The sequence below is a fragment of the Zootermopsis nevadensis genome, unplaced genomic scaffold (assembly GCF_977971745.1).
Source record: "Zootermopsis nevadensis isolate Lab colony 2312 unplaced genomic scaffold, Znev_1.0 Znev_ptg000010l, whole genome shotgun sequence".
NCBI classification, from domain to species: domain Eukaryota; kingdom Metazoa; phylum Arthropoda; class Insecta; order Blattodea; family Termopsidae; genus Zootermopsis; species Zootermopsis nevadensis.
In genome coordinates this window covers 17,947,647-17,961,961 of record NW_028259142.1, presented here as the reverse complement: position 1 = coordinate 17,961,961, position 14,315 = coordinate 17,947,647, and the positions used below count along the sequence as shown (strand labels likewise).

The following is a 14,315-nucleotide window of genomic DNA, read 5'->3' as shown; positions in this document are numbered from 1 at the left end:
CGTAATGAGATTTCAGGGGAGCTGTTTAGAACACAGAACACAATTCTCATGCAGGAATACGGAAAAGCGAAACTGCAGTCGCACTGTTATTTAATCACATCTTAAGATTAACTTGCCTCTGATTTACTGTGAGATATTTTAAACCTTATCAACATTGCATTCATCCCCATTATATGAAAATTCTTTTAATAAACCGTAAGAATATAAAATAAAAATGACAACAGAAAGACAACTGCCTATTCTACTCATAATAAAACCTCTCAGAGCGAAAATGTCATAATGTCAACACCTTAAAATAAGATACTAGATTTATAACGTTCTTAGTCTTTATTCATTTCGTACAGATCTAATTTATATAGTTCTGAATTTATATTGTTTTTTCGTGAAGCTTTAGCTTCATATTTTCCGTTCAATCACAATATACTTAAACTGTTGTTACTGTCATTATGCCATAATTGTTCAATTTCCATTCCCTTTCTACGGAACTTACCAATCCATATCTTTTAAACGTTTGTAAAAAATATACACTCTTTCATTCAAATGGCTGACCTGACTTCCAACCCAAAATCTGTCACTGGGCCAGAATTTAAGTCGCCAGTATTTTGGCCGAGTCCCACATTACCAAATGGGCTATAACCGAAATACGTTGGGCAGGTCCGGATAAAAAACAGACAGACATGATTTGTTATTTTACGAACTTCGTGTACAGAAGGCGAACAAGCATATCAAAGTGTTCAAATTGAGCTATAGAACTGTCATAGGGATCGATGTTACGTGAATGTTAAGTGCAGCTGAGTGCTGTTTACATAGGGCGAGCAGGGCTGGGCGCGTAATCCCTAGATAGTATTGATTTCACTTAGCCGAGCCGGTGTCTTGTCCTGTTTCATCCAACAGCACACGGCTTCGACCTTCCCAGTTCAAGGCCCTCAGTTTGCAAGCGTTCATGAATACGTAAACTTTCAGGTAGCAGAACTCGATGGTTTAACTCCGCTAATACCAAAGACAGTCATCGGACAAGATCCTGAGCAAGTTCCATTTATCTCTCTTCCTCACACTCCTATCTCCTTAAGCTGTCATCATCCCATTCTCCCATCTCCTTCTCGGACTTCCAAATGAAAGTTTTTCTACTGGTATGCCCATCAAGATTCTGCAAGAAGATGGCTGTCTTCTGGGTTGTTGCGGCTTGTAGTCCGGTGGACGTTTACTGACTTTTCAGGGCGATGAGTGACCAATAGCCCTTAAGATGGAGGCAGCGACCGCCTCTCAAACACCTTCAGCCTATTCAGTTGCGTTAGAATGAAACCAAGTTCCACAAGATTGTCTTGCAGTTTAGTATGTTTTATCTTATCTTTATGTATTTAGATGAAAAACAAGAGAACTGTGTGCTGAATGGTAACAAACACTTCCTGAATTTAGCCTGCTCTTAAATCTGCATCAATAAGCTGAATGGTAATTAGGAACTATCGTTACTAATACACTTTAAAAATATTCATATTATTCCTAAACTACAAATCTTTTGTATAGTCTAGCGATGAGCGATGTAGGACAATTAGATGGGCGGATCATATAGCAAGTATGGGGAGATGCTTAATGCTTACATGTTAGTTGGAGATTCAAAAGGGAAGAACAACTCGAAATTCCTAGGTATTGACTGCATGATAACAGTACAATGGATCTCAGGGCAACATGGCGGGAAGGTATGGATTAGATTAATCTGGCACAGGATAAGAACCAGTGGCGGGCTATTGTAAACACGGTAATAAACCTTCAGGTTTCATAAAAGGCGGAGAACTTCCTGATTACTTAAAGAATTATCAGTTTCTCAAGTAGAAGTCTGCTCCACGGAGTTGGTCTGGTGATAAGATAAAATGACGTAGTTGAAAGTCATTTTGTCTTCAAAACAGTGGGATTCATAACACTGAGCTGGTTGCCAAAACCACACGCACAAATTGCTCTGTACAACACTTGAGAGAAATAATGCAGTTTCGTGTCTTTAATTGCATGATTACGGTGCACACAAAATGATTAATTACAGGCAAGTTCCGGAGATGTGGAATTTCGGTCAGTCACTGGCGTCGAGACATGACACGACATCATTTCGGCAGCATTGTGTTGGAAAACTAATTAACCTATGCGGACTGCCACCACTACGTGCTACAGTTTTGCTGTTGACGTCATTTTTTCGTCGTGAAGTGGCAGTATTGGATTTGAAGTCCCGCATTTCGGACGTAAATGCTGTTTCTTGTCATTGTGTTTTCCAGTGGTACTTATCAGCGTTTCACAAAATGAAATTCACAGTTCCAAAATGTGGTCGATATATGAATTTAATGCTATCTTGATTTCACAGGCGTCATAAAATCACTGGAAATTACAATTCTATATAATATAATATTGTCTGGCGAGAATATTGTCATTATCCATCCTACTATTACATTCACTGAAGTTTTCCCTGGTGCTTAACTAAGCATCACGCCATGCAGACGTATGGAAGAGTGGAGGCATACCTTCACGCGTTCTTAACCTTAGCATTAGATGCAGGTGAATTGTTAGCTTCACGCCCCGGCCGCTTTTTACTCAATATAAAAAGGCTGCTGGATCCCACAGCAGGTACGGACGTTGTAACGAAGAGAAAAAAATCCTACCTTAATGGGAATCGAGCACCGATCCTCTATTTATCAATAATAATTTTTGTCGGTTATTTTGAAAGTCTCCAAACTGTTGTCTCTTATCTTGAAGAAATACTAAATTACAAGCGTTACAGCTATACTTTAATATTCCGTCCGTGTTATGTTTCAGTAACTGTGACGCGAGACAATGCCCAGTCGACTGGATTGTGTAATTAATGTGGTTCACCGGATAATTATACGGGAATTAGATTATATAATTTGTTGGACTGAAAGCGTTTGATAAACACACGATGTTTGTTAGGCTCGCAGGGTCTCTATAATCCTTCAGCGGATATGTAAATATAAAAACAATTATTTATAATAATCTAATCGAGATATATTCCAACGGTTACGGCTAACATATTACGCGATTAATAGGACTGTAAACATTAAGAACACTATTGCGTTATTCAAAAGAAAGTAATGCATCTTTATCAATGTTAGCAATGTCAGACCAGGTAACATATTGAAAAACTAAAAATAAAAAGTCTTCTTTCTTACTTTTGTGGTTTAGTGGTGCCCCATACAATGAAACATAGCAGAATCGATTAATAAATGCGTCGTTAGCAAGCTCCAGCCAACTGCAAGTGTTTCTGGCATATAATGGATGGGAGACTGAGAGTCTAGGTTTAGTGGTGGACGGAAAAATAAATTCTATCAGGATCTGAACCACGTGTGTCCGGTCCGTAGCCAGTCCCCTTCTGACTGAAATACATACACTAAATTAAGCTATACACGTTAGTTATGGCTTCAGCTATACCATGTTAATGAATCGAAACTTTGGCGTTTTTCCTTTGGGTTTATTTTACAAGCGTCACTAATGAAAATTGTAGCGTTGTCTGAGTCTATTACAGACTACAGAATTCCACTCAGATATATTACGTTACATCGTTCATGTCTGCATCAGTTTACTTGGCGTCCGCACTGCATAGTGGTGATTTTGAGTCAGCTAGTTACGGCTGGATAATGTAATGGGACGTCAAAACAGGAAGCCTCAGTAACAATAAAAAGGATATTTGACCAGAACTAGTCACGATTAATATGTATTATTCATTTGTGGCTTACTTAACGACGCTGTAAGTAGTTCAGACTATATAGCGTCAGATGACAGAATAATTAACGAATAATAAATCACAAAGGATGCGCAAGGTAGCAGTCGTGGCGAATTTAATGTAACATTCTGGAATTACTCTGGAGGGATTAAGGTAAAATCATGAAACGCCGCGGTACTTATGTGTTCTCAATTGAACTAGATCCATCTCTTTCTTAACAATTTGTCGTATTGTTGGGTGATTCGCAGCTTATTTAAAAAAAATAGTTTCAATTACACAGACATACGAGGTGCGATCGGAAAGTTTCAAAACTGTGTCAATAGCGGGCGAACCGGATGTAGTACGAGCTTCTGCCGCTAGGGGGTGCGGCCTACATTTATAGTGAATCAGTGTGCCAGCCGGCATCATCGAATTAGCATTTGTTTCTTAGTTACGGGTGTTTTGGTAGTGCATTACACCGACCCTCCTGCGATTTCGGAATGGCGTGTGCATCAAATTTTGCCAAAGACTCGCCAAAACGGCTACGGAAACCTATGAAATGCTAAAGCAAGCATTTGGGGAGTCCGCAATGGGTCGTGCACAAACTTTTGTGTGGTATTTACGTTTTAAAAATGGCCGAACCTCTGTCGATGATGACGAGCGTTCTGGACGACCATCTTCGAGCACAACGCCCGAAAATGTTATGAAGATTCGGCAGGCCATTCACGAAGATCGACGTCGTACCATCAACGACTTGTGCGACATTGTTGGGATAGGCTATGGGACCTGTCAGCTGATTCTAAAGGAAGAACTCCACATGCGACGCATCGCAGCCAAGTTTGTGCCAAGGCTCCTGTCTGAGGACCAGAAGCAGAATCGACTTCTCGTTTGTCAGGAGCTCAAAGATCTTGCAAGAACCGACCCCAACTTCCTTTCTAAGCTCCGTGTGACTTCTTCCTCTTCCCAAAGATGAAAATTCAGCTAAAGGGAAGGAGATTTGAGACGATAGAAGAGATTCAGGCAGAATCGCAGATGGTGCTTGACAGGCTGACAAAGAAAGATTTCCAGGGATGCTTCCAGGCTTGGCAGCGGCGCTGGGATCATTGTGTTCACTCCCAGGGGAACTACTTCGAGGGTGATGGATGAATTTAATACCTGAGATAAGTGTACGGGTTTTTATAGGCGCAGTCTATAAACTTTCCGATCGCACCTCGTATATGAAGGTCATCGCGTCAGAAAGGTTTCGAGCTTAGCGAAATTGTTTGGAGATTGAAAGCGGTGAGAAACAATACTAATATCCGTTGCGGTAAGTTTTCGCTTACTTTTGTTAGAAAAAGTCTGTCTTTAGACTTAGGGAATCATAACTGACGTCTTTCTCAAAAGTCGCATAATCATCGCACTGCAAGAAACCACTCCATCTTTGTGCGTTTCAATTTCCTGAGATCTAGAATAGTCTGTGTCAGTTTACTTGGCTTCTGCACTCCTTAGCAACGGTTCTGAATCTGTTCGTAACAGCTTGGTTTATACAACGAGACGACAAGGCAACTATAAACGTTTTACGCGGCGGTGTTCTCTCCATTGTTATACGTGCGCACTGCTCATACTATGCATACGAAGTAAAATGTTATTTTGGATGGCAGCAATGAGCAGAGCGTGCGCAAAGCGTAAAGTTGTTAAATATATGCCTCTCGTGAAAAGATGGAGAACCAAGATTTTGTTCGCGAATACTAAGTGAGGACAACGACGGAAATAACAGATGAGGGTGGCAGTAATTTCAGTGTGATATTAAAGTGCTTTAAATCAAATATAAATATTTTTTTCTTGTCTTTCCTGCTACTTATAGTTTATTCTCGGCTATTTCTCTATCTGTCCTTTGCTAGAAATGAGGTATCCATAATGCATGAGGAAAAATGGCAGTGAATGTTTTATCGGATTTGAGGCCGTTTGATTGATCACCAAAATCCCACAACTGCAGCTCTTACAAGGGAAAAGCGTTGATCTTGGCTTCTGTTAACATAAGAATAGAGGCAAAAATGAAAGATGGAGCAAAAACGAAAAGAAAAGCAGTAGCATAGTAATTTACAGTCACGTGGCTGGGAACGATATTGAACACTCGGTGTCTTGTAAGACAAGAATGGAGTGCATATATTTTCCATACACGTTCTTTGTCAATTTTATATCTCATTGGCCGTTCTGTTCATTTATTGTAACCACATTCGATTGTTTCCAAACTATTCACTGTATATGTTTTTTTCAAGCAAACAGTCTGAAAACGGGAGTTAATTAGTCACTTATTTATCTGTTTCGTTAAGTTTTCTGATTGCTTAGTTTGTTATTTAAAGGGATTAATTAGTCAGTCACTGTAGTTAGTTAACAAACTCTTCATATTAATTACAGGTTAATCTTGATATCATAAATACTTTCAGTAGGATTCGTATGATTTTATCTGGAGAAGTCTGCCTCCATTTTCACTAATGTTCATTTTCATAATTAGCGTTCTTAGCCTAATATCATTACGGTGATTAAATCAAGAGCGATCAGACTAGCGGACATATGGCACGCAAAGGGGAACTGACAAAGAAGAACAGTTTCGTTGGAAAATATCAAGGTATGAGATCAGTTTGGAGACATACTCTACATGGGAGGATAATAATGGAATGGATCTTACACAAACAGAGGATGAAGATGGAAACTGAATTTAACTGGTTTTGGGTTTACGGTCCAGTAATAGGATTTTGTAAACCCGTTGAATTCCATAAAAGCATGGAATTTCTTAACCAACTGAGTAACCGTAAATGAAGGCCTAAAAGTTATTTAAATTTGTAGTGAAAATGTTATTTATTATTGTATAGGTTAACGTTAACTTTTCAGATACAATTATGCATCACGGAAAGTTTACGAATACTTAGAATTACGAATTAAAAGGAAGTGACGAAAATAGACTCTTGCCTGTTTTAATGTACTATTCCACATTTTTCCTATTGGGACTGAAGAAAGCCACTCTTCCACACATTCATCAATCAAATTGTTATTATATCGGCGAATTTTCTGCGCAATCTGTGTGTGTCAGACCAGAATGACATCACTACACAATGACAGCATGGGGCCGGTCAAAATGATAGATGTGATCACAACGTATGAAATACGTCATACACTATAATCAGTTTTACCTTTCATATTTTGTGCTTAGATTGAATAATGTTTTACGTCTTGAATATATAAAACATAATATCTCGATGGAACAGATTCTCATTTATTATTATCGATTATAACAAGCAATCAAAGAACTTACTTTCAAAACTATGCCTCCAGAACTTACTATTTGCACAATAGACTAATCAGTTATTGTACTCCCACTGACAGATCATGTCATTACTGTTACATGTTTCTCCAACCGCCTGCTGTGGGAGATTCTTCACACAGAAAAAGTTCCAATTACCAAGAAAATAAGGGAAAAGAAGAATTGGAGAAAAATACATGAAAAACGGAAAGAAATGAAGAACAAAGAAAGGGAAGGAGGCAGATACATAGTAAAATAAAGACAAAGGAAAGATAAAAAATATAAAAATTAAGACGAAGTGGGATATGAAGCCGAAAAAGGAAAAAAAATAAAAATAAAAACATTTCTTAGACCGCTTCTGGGAGTAACTCTGGAGCGAATTCTCCATGACAAAGAAACTAAAAGCATTGCACACAACAGAAGCATTTTATGACAACATAATTATCAGTTAAACTAGTGACAACTTGCACATAATGAAAGAAAGTTCGATCCCGAAAACACCTTGTAGAAATACTTGCGATTTATTTCTATGTTCCTGTATTTTATATATAACAAAAAATTGCTGGATCTTGACGTGTTTTAACATTTCTCAAACATACCAGTTAGTGTTATAACAAGTTACAGCGATACACGTGAACCTGGTACTGGTGTCCTACGCGAATACCAGCCCGTAACAAAGAGAGATTCGCTTCTGTATATGTACATAGTACTCCTCTCCCATTTAATTAGTGTCCCATACAATTATGAATCCGCGACAAACGGGAGTCTAACTTAAGTAAATTCCGCTAATTGATTTACTAAGCTCTTTAGTAAACCATCGTGGAGGCTGTTTAAAACTTCACAGAAGTTGGGATCAAACAAGACGGAATGATAATGATGGTTTGTCTCGCAGCAAGAGTAAAAGCTGTGCACGTCAGGACTTTTGTCGTCACACCATAACATCCACACGCTTGAATTCCATACTGAACAAACGTGGGGTTTTTTGCCTACGCTAACAAATTGTTGCCTTCATTTTTGTCGCAAGAAAACACAGCTGATTTGAAAAGGAGGAGAAAAATAGTAAAGGAAGAAGGACTAGAATAAGAATGAAAAATATAAGACACCAGTCGTTTAAAACCTATGTGTATGGACAGTTTTGGAACTGAGAAAGGCGCACTTATAAGCGTTTGATGCTACTACGAAGATTTTCCTCGAATGATTCCAGTGGTATTAATATTATGAAACACAAAACATCAGCTTAGAGATAGCGAATGCAAGTTCAAAAAACTAGTTGTCTGCTAGAATAAAGCAACATCATATGAAGATTTCTGTCTTCTGGGTTGTTGCGCTGTGTAGTCTGGTCGATGTTAACCAACGTTTCAGAGGTCATACTGCCTCCGTCATCAGGGCGATGAGTATGAAGATTTCTGTCTTCTGGGTTGTTGTGCTGTGTAGTCTGGTCGATGTTTACCAAGTTTCAGAGGTCTTACTGCCTCCGTCATCAGGGCGATGAGTATGAAGATTTCTGTCTTCTGGGTTGTTGTGCTGTGTAGTCTGGTCGATGTTTACCAAGTTTCAGAGGTCTTACTGCCTCCGTCATCAGGGCGATGAGTATGAAGATTTCTGTCTTCTGGGTTGTTGCGCTGTGTAGTCTGGTCGATGTTAACCAACGTTTCAGAGGTCATACTGCCTCCGTCATCAGGGCGATGAGTATGAAGATTTCTGTCTTCTGGGTTGTTGTGCTGTGTAGTCTGGTCGATGTTTACCAAGTTTCAGAGGTCTTACTGCCTCCGTCATCAGGGCGATGAGTATGAAGATTTCTGTCTTCTGGGTTGTTGCGCTGTGTAGTCTGGTCGATGTTTACCAACGTTTCAGAGGTCATACTGCCTCCGTCATCAGGGCGATGAGTATGAAGATTTCTGTCTTCTGGGTTGTTGCGCTGTGTAGTCTGGTCGATGTTTACCAACGTTTCAGAGGTCATACTGCCTCCGTCATTAGGGCGATGAATATGAAGATTTCTGTCTTCTGGGTTGTTGTGCTGTGTAGTCTGGTCGATGTTTACCAACGTTTCGGAGGTCATACTGCCTCCGTCATCAGGGCGATGAGTATGAAGATTTCTGTCTTCTGGGTTGTTGTGCTGTGTAGTCTGGTCGATGTTTACCAACGTTTCGGAGGTCATACTGCCTCCGTCATCAGGGCGATGAGTATGAAGATTTCTGTCTTCTGGGTTGTTGCGCTGTGTAGTCTGGTCGATGTTTACCAACGTTTCAGAGGTCATACTGCCTCCGTCATTAGGGCGATGAATATGAAGATTTCTGTCTTCTGGGTTGTTGTGCTGTGTAGTCTGGTCGATGTTTACCAACGTTTCGGAGGTCATACTGCCTCCGTCATCAGGGCAACAACCCAGAAGACAGAAATCTTCATACTCACCGCTGTGAAAACCTTAAATCTTACAACAGCAACATATTTAAGAACAATAAAATATAATGCTTAGAATAGAGTTTAAGTATTTTAATCTAATGTTTCCTTGGTACTTGTTTTTGTAGGTTTCTAAGATTTGAGACTTTCACGGCGGTGGTGATGTGGATGTTCGCCTTCTAGGTTGTGAAGCCCTGAAGATGAAAACATCTTTACTGTAGTAGCTTTTTGGTAAAGATATTTTGGTCAAAATATACTTTAATCTTATTTACTTTTAGGTTTACGTCATGATTTCTTTTATCAGCGATTATTTCACGGTATCTATTTTAATGCTGTCTGTTGGTGGATCTGCTTGGCTACGTAATCATGTCTTATTGAAAATTCTATGGAAGCAAGTGATAAGTTGTCTTATATAATTATTGCAGTAATTTTCCTTACGGATATGAAAGCATCGGTCTTTAACATTCCATTAAGTTCGGAAGCAGTGAAAATTGCTATATACCGGTAGACTATCATTTCCGTCGTTGCGAATTATCCGGCACGACGCATCCTATAAGCTGCGTGACCGTCTAATTAAGCTCAAAGGAAGTTATCGAACAGCGTCGCCTGCTGTATCTTCGCCGGATTTAAAAAGGGAAGACAGCAACACCAACTACCCAGATCTGCGTCACAGGACGCGCTTCTGCTCCGGCAATCCGCCCGATTACGAACGCAAGCAGCTTCTGGAGAAACTAAAATTTGACGTAACCACCGGCATGCAGCAGAGTCGTTTTGGGGAAGCTAATAGTCGCTACGTTTGTCATGAAATTTTCAGCATTTTGTCGAAACAGAAGTTGCATTGATGTATTAACAAGAATCCAACTCTGGATCCTGACCTAATACCGATGAATCAAATCCACGCCCTCATATCCTATTTATGTTAAGATCAGTCTTAATGTTATCCTTCCATCTACGCATAGGTCTCCGAAGAGGTAGTTTTCCTTCATGTTTTTTTTAAATACAATAAGGCCTGTATATACGTTTCTAATGTCTCCCATGCGTAATACATAAATGCCCAGCGTATTCCATCTTGATTTTATAATCGTAACAATGTTTGATGAAGAGTAATAACTACGGAGATCTTCAGTCATCTTCCTTTCACTCCCTACGTCTTAGGTCCAAATACTTTCCACAGCACTCTAATTCTCAAATGTTCTCTCTTTGTCTTCTTTCCTTAAAACTGCAAGACTGAGTTTTATGCCCATACGAAACAGCACGAATATTTATACGTTTACAACTTGAACACATTTTTATTGTTGTTATAATCGTCAATATATATTTACTTAAAGGGAAAGCACAATGGAATGATCATGATTTCCATAACACACCAATTTAATATAAATAAATACAAGCTTAAGCACAGCCATTATATAATTAAAATATGATAATCTGATTTTCTTTCCTTCATTCTTTATATATTACGTTCCTTATTTATATATCCGTTCATTGCTTATTTTATTCGTTCAAGTATGGTTAATACTTTCGACCCATATCCATAGCAAGTATCATTTCCAAAACTGTGGGTATTTGTCGTGTCTACCTGACGCAAAATCATCGACTGCGTCATTCAGTTTGTCCTTGACTTTAATGACCCTTGCACTGTGGTGCTGACAGATGTCAGGATGCTATTGTCTTCAGCCGTCAGTTGCAGACAGTGTCAGCTCGAGTACCAGCCGAATTACTCGGCAGCACTTTAGAAATGTAGTTGTAGTGTGATCGGCGCGTAACAAAACATTCTTTACTAACGATCCCGGAGTCGAATCTGTACCAGTACACAGACTGTTTGGCCCATCTATTTCCAATATTTGATAGAAGTAACAGAATAGGCTTTTTCACCTAAAGGTGAAGGAAGATCCATTATTAAAAACTTGATAATTTTTAAGGTTTTATAAAACCAGACAACGGACAAAGTCCAAAGCATATTAAGTAGTAGTAGAGTGTCATTGCCCAAGACATTCAGACAGTAAATGTATTTGTATGATTTGAGGTTTTCACAGCGGTGAGTATGAAGATTTCTGTCTTCTGGGTTGTTGCGCTGTGTAGTCTGGTCGATGTTTACCAACGATTCATCGCCCTGATGACGGAGGCAGCATGACCTCCGAAACGTTGGTAAACATCTACCAGACTACACAGCGCAACAACCTAGAATACAGAAATCTTCAAATAGTATTTGATTTAAACTTCAGTTAATTGTTTAAATCAAAAAAGCAATGAAGATTCCTCTTCAGTTTCTCATCGCTATCGACTTGAAACAATGTCGAGTACGGATACAGTACGGAAGACACATTTTATTGTTGTTAGATGCTGAATGTAGCATAAACATTACGTACGGTCGTTTTGTTTTGTAACACAAAGGGCCTTAAAGGGACGGGGTGATATTCAACAATTATTCTAGCAAAATAAGGTCACGCATACCTCCACACGCAAGAATCCTGCGCATGCAAATAACAACATTATCCTGCCTGCACTAAGTAACAGTTCAAAGGCAGTTCAGTAAATACATCAGGTTACACGTCGTTCGACGGCACAGCCAGGAGTAACGGAAAAGAAAACACCGTCGTCGTCAAACAACCGAACACAAAACGGATCTCTTCTCACTAATTTCACCTACCACAAATTTACACTAGAGTCTCTAGTGGCAACAGAACAAAATGGAGGAGGAAAAAGCGGGGAGTCTGAGTGATTGAAGAAAAAAAATGTGGTATAGATTTTGTGGCAACTATGTATCGGGTTAAGGAAGATAAGGAACGCAGAATAAGAGAAAAACATTCGTGTCAGAAGATTAGATGGCAATTCTTTTTCATTTTATGGTACCAGTTCGGATTCTTTACCCTTAAGACAGCTACATTCATTGAGACTTTTGGTATTACTCAGTACCTCCATAAAGATTTTTTTTCTGTTAATCATGCGAAACCATAAATACGCTGCTGGGCAAACTGTCGCGTAACTACTGATTGCAAAAGAAAATGGTACATGTACTGAAAATTGTGCTTTAAACAGTCAAATAATATTTTAATATGGATATTTCAAAATATTAAATGAATTTAAATTACTGTATGTTGATTACTTATTACAGCTTCCAGAAAGAAACTGCAATTATTCAATTAGTAATCTACAAAGTATTCGGATGATCAACAGACAGCAGGAGAATTCATTTTTACTGATTTATACAAAACACAGAAGGGTTTAATAATGAAAGTAATAGTTGCTGTTCGTAATATGAAATAAGTTAGTTCAATCACAAAAATAACAGCCTGACGGCGCTGTGCCTGAAAATATCTTAAATTCTGTAAGCAGCTTTAAAGTAATGTTTCGAGATTATGGATCTTAGTTCACCACTACACCCCCTTCTTCGACTGTAAGCAGTCAAATAAAATGTTGCATTTCACTTCCCATTCAACATTCCTGAAAGCTGGGCGGACATCAAAGAGAAGGGCCAGATCTTGTTCTGCTTGAAATTTACAACAGTACGTGATAAAATAAAAGTATTCTACAAAATGCTTTTCAGAGCAAGAGACGTGTACCCTTAGAGAGCCACACGAGTAATCATCGTCCTCATGAAGGAGACAGCACGCACATATGAAACGTTGGTAAGTTTCTACCAGAATACATGACGCAACGTCCCAGAGGACAGCCATCTTCATATTCGGCATGTTATTTCTCACAGTACAGTGCAGGTATCTGTCGATCGGTATTCACCTTTCTCCGATCTCGTAAGGATTAAAATTTCACTGAACACTCAGTCAGTAGTCGTGTCTTCATCATCGACTAATTTCAGTTCTCTCTTCCCACCACAATATAAAAACTATGAATTCGTCTATGGATAGACGAACCGTGTTTAACCTCAATACAGAAAAATTCCAATAGCCGGACTCACCAACGAATTCATTTCAATGCCCACATTTATGGCCATATACGCAATAAGTCCATAAAATCGACTGATCAATACCACATTTGGCGCTGACTTGGCTGGAGCCTCGAAACCATGGCATATATTCAGTATTCATTTACGAGGATACAAAACTGAGACAAATAGCAAATAAGAGTTGAATAAATAACACATCGGATTATGCATTTCTACAAATGCAATATTTGCTCGTATTTTACATACAATTGACCTTGCTGAGCATTTTTTTAGAACAAATCTATTGATACGAAGAAAATCAATTACACTTAGATAAAAATCTCTACAGATTCCTAACCTCTGCTTAGATGCAGGTAAAGAGTTTCATCTTTCTATCATTTTATCCCTGGGAAAAGACCTTTTCCACTCTGTACTAATTAGGGTAGGCGTCACAACAAATTCCCCTCAGGGACCCACATCAGTGGGTACGGGGACTGGCACCCCCGAGATACCCGAGTTACAGTGACTGGGGGTATAGCTGGGCCACCCTACTTCCGGGGGTTGGGCTTGGGGCTGACAACACCACCCTGTAAAAAGAAACTTGTTACGAAATCAGATGAAGCAACTGCCGGATGGACTCATTCACGACGGACTGGCAAACAGATTGTCTGTGAATGAGGAAGAATGGAAGAAGCTTTTGAAGAAGGCCGGGGCCCACACAGGGCTCTAGAGCCAATGGTGATTATGTCGCAACAAATCCTGATGTGGTGGTCATATAAACAACACTTGTCTTTGTAGTTAAAACTAATATTTGTTTAAATCTTGTCAGTCTAATCACAATAAAATTCCTATTAAATATTAAAATATTACCATAATTAACATAGAGAACATAGAGAACATCATTTAATATATTTTAAATATTTAAATGTTAATTATGGTAATATTTTAATATTTAATAGGAATTTTATTGTGATTAGACTGACAAGATTTAAACAAATATATATTTATCACAATATGACGCAACTTTATCATCTCAGTTAAAACTAAATTAATTTACT

At 38.8% G+C, this 14,315-nt stretch overlaps 1 protein-coding gene across 5 annotated transcripts in view; it reads right to left on the bottom strand.

Annotated features, from left to right (window-relative positions):
• LOC110836320 (NACHT and WD repeat domain-containing protein 2) overlaps window positions 1-14,315 on the bottom strand; it is a 227,011-nt gene that overhangs the window by 73,161 nt on the left and 139,535 nt on the right. The gene's annotated exons all lie outside the window — the stretch shown is intronic.